The 7,077-nt window shown below is 35.0% G+C and overlaps 1 long non-coding RNA gene across 1 annotated transcript in view; it reads left to right on the top strand.

Annotated features, from left to right (window-relative positions):
* The window catches only part of LOC109342592, a 10,228-nt gene that overhangs the window by 2,247 nt on the left and 904 nt on the right, over positions 1 to 7,077 (top strand). The window lies entirely within an intron of this gene.

Genomic DNA, 7,077 nt, shown 5'->3' on the forward strand with positions numbered 1-7,077 from the left:
GAGTCTGTCTTTCAGATATTCTCTCAAGAAATCTCTGCTCATGAGCTTCTAAGGAGCCTTGCAGCTCATCAATTGTTAGAAGTTCCATATCTTTAGATTCCTCAATAGCTACTACTACATGATCAAATTTAGCAGCTAATGTTCTAAGTATTTTCTCAACAATACCTTGCTCAATTAATTGCTCTCCACAGCTTCTCATTAGATTAGTTAGTGCCCTGATTCTTGTGAAATATTCTGAGATAGTTTCTTGTTCCTCCATCTGCAGTAGTTCATACTGTCTCCTCATCATCTGCAGCCTAACTTTCTTCACCTTCAATCCCCCTGAGTAACATTTGTCAAGTGTTTCCCAAGCTTCCTTGGCAGAGCTTGCAGCAGAAATCTTTTCGAAATTAGCTCTGTCCACACATTGGTGTATAAGGAAGATTGCCTTGCAATCTCTTTTCATGGCCTCCTTGTGCTCCAACCTCTATGCTTCTGTGGGGTTTTCACCAAGCTCATGAACCCCAACCTGGACCACATCCAAGCATTCTTGAAACCCGAAGATGGCCTTCATCTGGATACTCCAATGATCAAAATTCTTGCTGTCCAGAATAGGTAAATTCATTGTAAATCCTCCTGATGTTGTCATCCTCCTCCTTCTGTTTCAATGGCTATGCTTCACTGCACCAGCGTGTCTTGATGGCTCTTCCACAAGCTTCTTGGATCGTGTGGCTCTTGATACCACTGTTGGAAACAGATTGCTTAAGAAAGAAAGAAAAGAAATGCAGAGAAAGAAGAGTTGCTAAATTTAGAAAGTGTAGATTGGTTAACAACTACCAATCCAACAACCAATTTCTATTTATAGAAACTTCAATGTTTACAAGCCCAAAACTAACTAGGCCCAAGGCTTACTCATATCAAACTACAAGCTAATGAATTACAATTCTATTTCATTCTAACACAAATATCCTTCACATGCAACTTTGTATTAGGGATGTTAACAAAATCAACCATATGACAAAGCTTACCATACCAACCCAAGTATCATACCAAAAATAGTTGTCACCACTATCCAAGTTAAGACAAAAACCTTCCCTGAGTTCAAAAGTAGCTTTCAAGATTTTCTCCCAAACAATAGAGGCATATGGGATATACTGAGCAAACAGAATGGATTCTCTCCTAGATACTTATTCTTGAAAACCTTACATCACATTTTCAAGATTCTCTCCTAGACTTTTCAAGACACATTCTACCAGCTTTATTTAGAAGATTAGACTTCCAGGATGACATGTGCCTCTAGATGTTCTCTAACAATGGGTTAAAAACAACTCTTTTAATCATCCCATGGTTATGTGGGATTCCCAAATAATTCCCAAGGTAACTAAAAACTCGCATAGAATAGATAGTCATGAGTTTAGTTTTCCTTTTGTTAGTCACATTCTTTCAACACATAAAGCTAGAGTTATCCATGCTAACCTTCAATCCTGATGCTTGGCAAAAGTCATTAAGAGTTTATGAAACCATACAGACATGTGAATTAGAAGCTTTACAGAAGAGTAACATGTCATCCACAAATAACAAAGAGCTAGCTAAATAGGTTGCCACTCACCACAATCCATTTTTTGCTGAATTAACAAAGACAACTTTTTCATACACAATAGAAACAAATGAAGTGACATTGTATCACCTTGTCATACACCTCTAGTTGGTTGAAATCTTTCTAATTGTTAAAATGGTAGTAGACATGAATAAGAGAGATTCTTGATGAACAAGAAAGAATGAGAAAATGTTATTGAATTGAATTGAATTCCAAAGTTACATTGAATCATCTATATAAAGGGAAGAAAACAGTAACTACCATAACCAAATTAACTAACCGACTAACAAAAACTCAACTATTTTAACATTCTCCCACAAGGTGGAATGTATCAAGCATTCCAAGCTTGAAATAATTGTGTTGAACACAATGATATACTTTAATACCTCCTCTTGCTGGTGAGCGAATATTCATCTCACAGTCTTGAAATCATAATGCGAAGCAACAACGACGCTTAACCACCATAGACAGAAGCAACTTCATCCAAAGCTTAACTATCTTTTTTACAGAAGCAAACTAATCATAACGGATGAAAGAGAGAAATGAGATAGACCTAAATCTTGATCCTTATATGTTGCTTCAATGAAGAAAAATTACACAGTATATTGTTGTGTGTTTAATGAGAGAGAGGGGTAAAGAAATAGAGCCAATTGAAGTCGCACTTACTCTCGTGGTACAGTTATCAATCAAATCTTTTACTTGGATCAATCCAATCGCTTCGTAGCAACCCAATTGAGTACACATGATCCAGGCTCCAATGTGACTTCTTTTGGCCCTTCAATTGGTCTTCGCATAACCTCAACTCAAACAAAGAGAAATAAAAGCTAAAAACAATCCTAAAGTCCTAATTATATCCTAAAATGCAAGTTAAATGTAATGCAAATGTAGCGTAATTTCACACTCATCACTCATTGAAGCTATTTCTTGGGATCTCTAGTCAGTTAGGTTGAGTTACCATTATGAGTGATATTCGTTCTAAGGGCAATAGTGTCATACTCTTAGAAGTATTATGGACTTTCTCTCTAGCTAGCTTTTTCGTCAAAGGATCCACTAAGTTATTCTCAAAGCGTACATCATTTACTCTAACAGCTCCTGTAGAGAGTAACTCTCTAATGGTATTGTGCTTACAATGTATTTGTCGTTTCTAACCGTTATAAAACTAGTTCTCAATTTTTGTAATGCTCGCGGTACTATCACATTGGATTTAGATTCTATTGATTTATCATTAATCATCTGATACTTGAGGTAGTAGCTAACAACATACTTTTTAGTCCTGACTTCCTTAATATCATATTTCTTTTCAAGTGCATACCAAATAAATTTTGCAGACTTGTATGAGATGTACTAATCATAGAGATCGTGTGACAACCCATTCTGAATGAAATTCTTACAAAAATAATCATTTTCATTCTAGATAGCTATAACAATATATGTAGTTTATCCCTTTTCCTTTTTTCAGTTTTTTCCGCAGCACAGGGACATCGGTTTTTCGAACGTGTGCAAATTTTCTCATAGTGATAATAAATTTTATCTTATGTTGCCACCGTTTGAAGTTAGTCCCTTCAAACCGAAATGGTTTGTTCAGGTCAAAGCTATTTGGTCTAGTAATATTATCTACGAATGTTAATCAGTATAAACGTTTTAAAATTGTTGTTACCGTAGCTTGTAATAATTCTAAATGACACAAAATAATACTTACTAGTTGAGTCACGACCAGGTCGCTCTCTTTAAGACGTTTTGTGGCACTGCCCAAAATGTGCAAGTAGGCTATCAATCATGTCATTCCCAAAATAAAATAGCTCAGGTCTCTATCATCTAAATTTTTACTGCACTGTAAGAAGCAATGTCGAATACACCCACCACAATATGGCTACATGTGCCAATTCTCGAAATTTCCACAATATGGCTACTAGTGTCAACTCTGAAAATTCATACAATATAGTTATTTATGTCAATTCTTTTCCCACAAATACTGACTATCAGTGTCAGTTCTCAATATTCACACAATTTGACTGCATGTGTCAATTCTTAGTGTCACAGAAAGAAAGGGAGAGAAGTTTACCGGAATGCGTCAGCAGAAAATATGAGAGAGACAGAAAAAGTTGAATGAAAGCGCATTTAACTTGAGGGAAAAATTATGAAGGGAGAAGACTTCTATTTTAACATGAGATTTTTTCCAAGTTCTTCATGTCTCCTATATGAGACTTGTGAGTTGTTTTTTCAAAACTCTTCTATGTGAAACTTTAGAGTTTTTTAGATTTCATACTAAAAAGTTCACAATAATGACTTCCAACAAACCAAGTTCCAACTTATTTTTAAGGAATTTTTGGCTCTAAACTTTATCTTGTAATCTAATTTTATATAGATTACATTTTATTGTTTGGACTTATTTTCCTAACGTGTGTCTTTTATGAAAAATGTTTACAAATGATTTATTTTTACGGATATGATGTTTTCCTAATAATTAGTTATATAGATTAATTTAATGATTTTGTGAAGTTGCATATTATATAGAAAATTTTATAAAGACTATGATTTTGAATTTCAAAATTAAAGGTAATGGATTGTTTTGAAAAGAATTATTTTTTAATGTTTTTCGCTCATTTCTCTTTTTAAGCAATAGTCTGACGCCAATTAAGTTCAGCTCAGTAGAAGCTAATCATATTGTAGTGTCAATTACTAGTTATCCAATAAAAAAGTTGAAGTTGTGATGAAAAAGTTAATGAACATTTTTATATCTAACGTGAATCCTCATGCTAGAGTCACTCGAACATGAAATATGGACAAAAGTAGTTGGTAGGAGTCATTGTATTAATTAAAGTATTGATATTTTTTTTGGTACATTAGAAATTAAAAATAAGGAGAAAAAATAAACTAATAAGCATTAGAAAGATCCAACTCAAGTATACTAAGAGCTCCAAAAACTGCTAAATTACAGACTTTGCAATCATCCATAGATTGTCAACTTGGCCATAAAATCTGCTAAAATATTCACTTTCCTTGCAACAAATCTAAAATGAATTCAACCTCTTGCAAGCCAAGAACGAATTTCTATACCAACAGTTGAGATTTGTTGTATACAAATAGAGATACCTTGTATAATAATTTGCACTACTTCTAGAGAATCAGATTCAAGGATAACATAGCGATGTCTCAAATTCTAAGCCAATTTCAATTCACTTTCATAGTCAACAATTCGGCTAAGATAGAAGACTATGTCCAAAAATTAGTTAAGTATCTCGAAATACATTGAACTTCATTATCGAGTATAACGCTGCCACTTCCAATGTAATTAAGATCAATTAAACAACTCTCATCAATGTTCAGGCTTCGGGTAATCTCATTGAAACTGGAACAAACCCTCATCTAGATCATATGAAACCTTGTTATACAAGTCAATGTAATCATGATGAATATTACAAACTACATGAATAATATCCCAAATTACCAAGTTTAGAATAGAATTGCTTCGGCAACCATAAGTTAATAATATACCAGAGTGGGAGTGGAAATTAATCTTCAAACAATTAATAAAGGAATGATATTCCCAGAAAGCAATTTCACGAAAGCCAAGATGTTGCAATAAAGATATAGAACTCTTATAATCTCTAACCATATGTAAAAGGTTGTCTTCATTTGCACTACACCGACCACATGTTGGTGACGTCGCCATATTACGTTTGAAATGCAACAGATTAGACTGGAGCGCATTATGAATACTGAGTCAACATGTAAATCTCACTTTTTCTAGAATATGCAGTTTCCAAACACACCTCCAAACAGCTTACGGAAGACCATTGTACTCATTGTTTTGTAGCCACCAATAACTTGAACTTGCTGTATAAGTTCATATGATATTGGTATTCAAAATACTTCAACTCATATCCTTCACTTGTTGAGGGATCATAATGGATAAGATATTTAAGTTCCACCAACTCTCACTCCAAATTGTTGGAAACAGATTGCTTAAGAAAGAAAGAAAAGAAATGCAGAAAGAAGAGTTGCCAAATTTAGAAAGTGTAGATTGGTTAACAACTACCAATCCAACAACCAATTTCTATTTATAGAAACTTCAATGTTTACAAGCCCAAAACTAACTAGGCCCAAGGCTTACTCATATCAAACTACAAGCTAATGAATTACAATTCTATTTCATTCTAACATTCCACCTTAATTCAAGCTTGATAGACTTACTACTCCTAGCTTTTCTCTTTGAATCTCAAAGCTTTCTCTCTTGAGTGCCTTAGTGAAGATATCAGCTTGCTGGTCTAGAGAAGTGCAGAATTCTATTTCCAAATTTCCCTTTTCAACTTGATCCCTCAAGAAGTGATACTTGGTTTCTATATGTTTACTGCGTCCATGAGAAACTGGATTCTTTGATAGATTAATGGCTGATTTATTGTCCACGAAAATCACTAGTGTTAAGTCATTTCGCACACACAACTCATTGAGCAATGACTTCAGCCATAATCCTTGACAGCATCCTAAGCAGGCAGAAATGTATTCAGATTCACAAGAGGAGAGTGCCACTACCTCTTGCTTCTTTGAACTCCAGCTGATGGATGCATTGTTGTATTTGAATAGGTAACCATTGGTGCTTTTCCTATCATCCTTGTCCCCACACCAGTCTGCATCTGTGTAACCGTAGAGGAGTCTTTGATGTTTTTGTTCACCTACTGCCTCAGTTGGGAGAATCACTCCAAAGTCTATGCTTCCTTTTAGATACCTGAGTAATCTTTTTACAGCCTGCATATGTGATTGTCTAGGGTCTTCCATGTATCTACTAACCACACCTACTCCATATGATATATATGGTCTTGAGTTGCAAATATACCTGAGTGATCGTACCATTTGTCTATACATGGTTGGATCAATTGTTGCATCACCAGGGTTGCCTTTACTAAGAGGATTTCCAGTTTCTACTGGTGTTGCAGCAGAATTGCATTCCAACATGCCAAACCTGTTAAGTACTTCAGAGATGTACCTCCTTTGATGCATCAAGATGCCATCTTTTGTCATAGCAAACTCGATCCCTAAGAAGTAGGATAGAGTCCCTAGATCTGTCATTTCAAACTCCATTTTCAATTCTGCTTTTATCTTCTCAATCTCTTCATTGTTGCATCCTGTAATCAAAAGGTCATCTACATATAGGCATATGATAACTGATGCTTTTCTGGATACTTCTCTGATGTAGATTCCATGCTCATTCTTGCATCTAATGAATCATTGTTCAAGGAAGAATCCATCTATTCTTTTATTCCATACTCTTGGTGCCTGCCTCAAACCATATAAGGCTTTATGAAGCTTATATACTTTGTCTTCATGTCCTGGCACTACAAATCCTTGAGGTTGTGTAACAAAAACTTCTTTGTCAATAGGACCATTTAGGAAGGCTGACTTCACATCTAGTTGGCTTAGAGACCAATGCATTGAGCTTGCCATTGCTATGACCAACCTAACAGTCTCAATTCTTGCAACTGGTGCAAAAACCTCATCAAAAT

Source organism: Lupinus angustifolius, chromosome LG03 (assembly GCF_001865875.1).
Source record: "Lupinus angustifolius cultivar Tanjil chromosome LG03, LupAngTanjil_v1.0, whole genome shotgun sequence".
NCBI classification, from domain to species: Eukaryota; Viridiplantae; Streptophyta; class Magnoliopsida; order Fabales; family Fabaceae; genus Lupinus; species Lupinus angustifolius.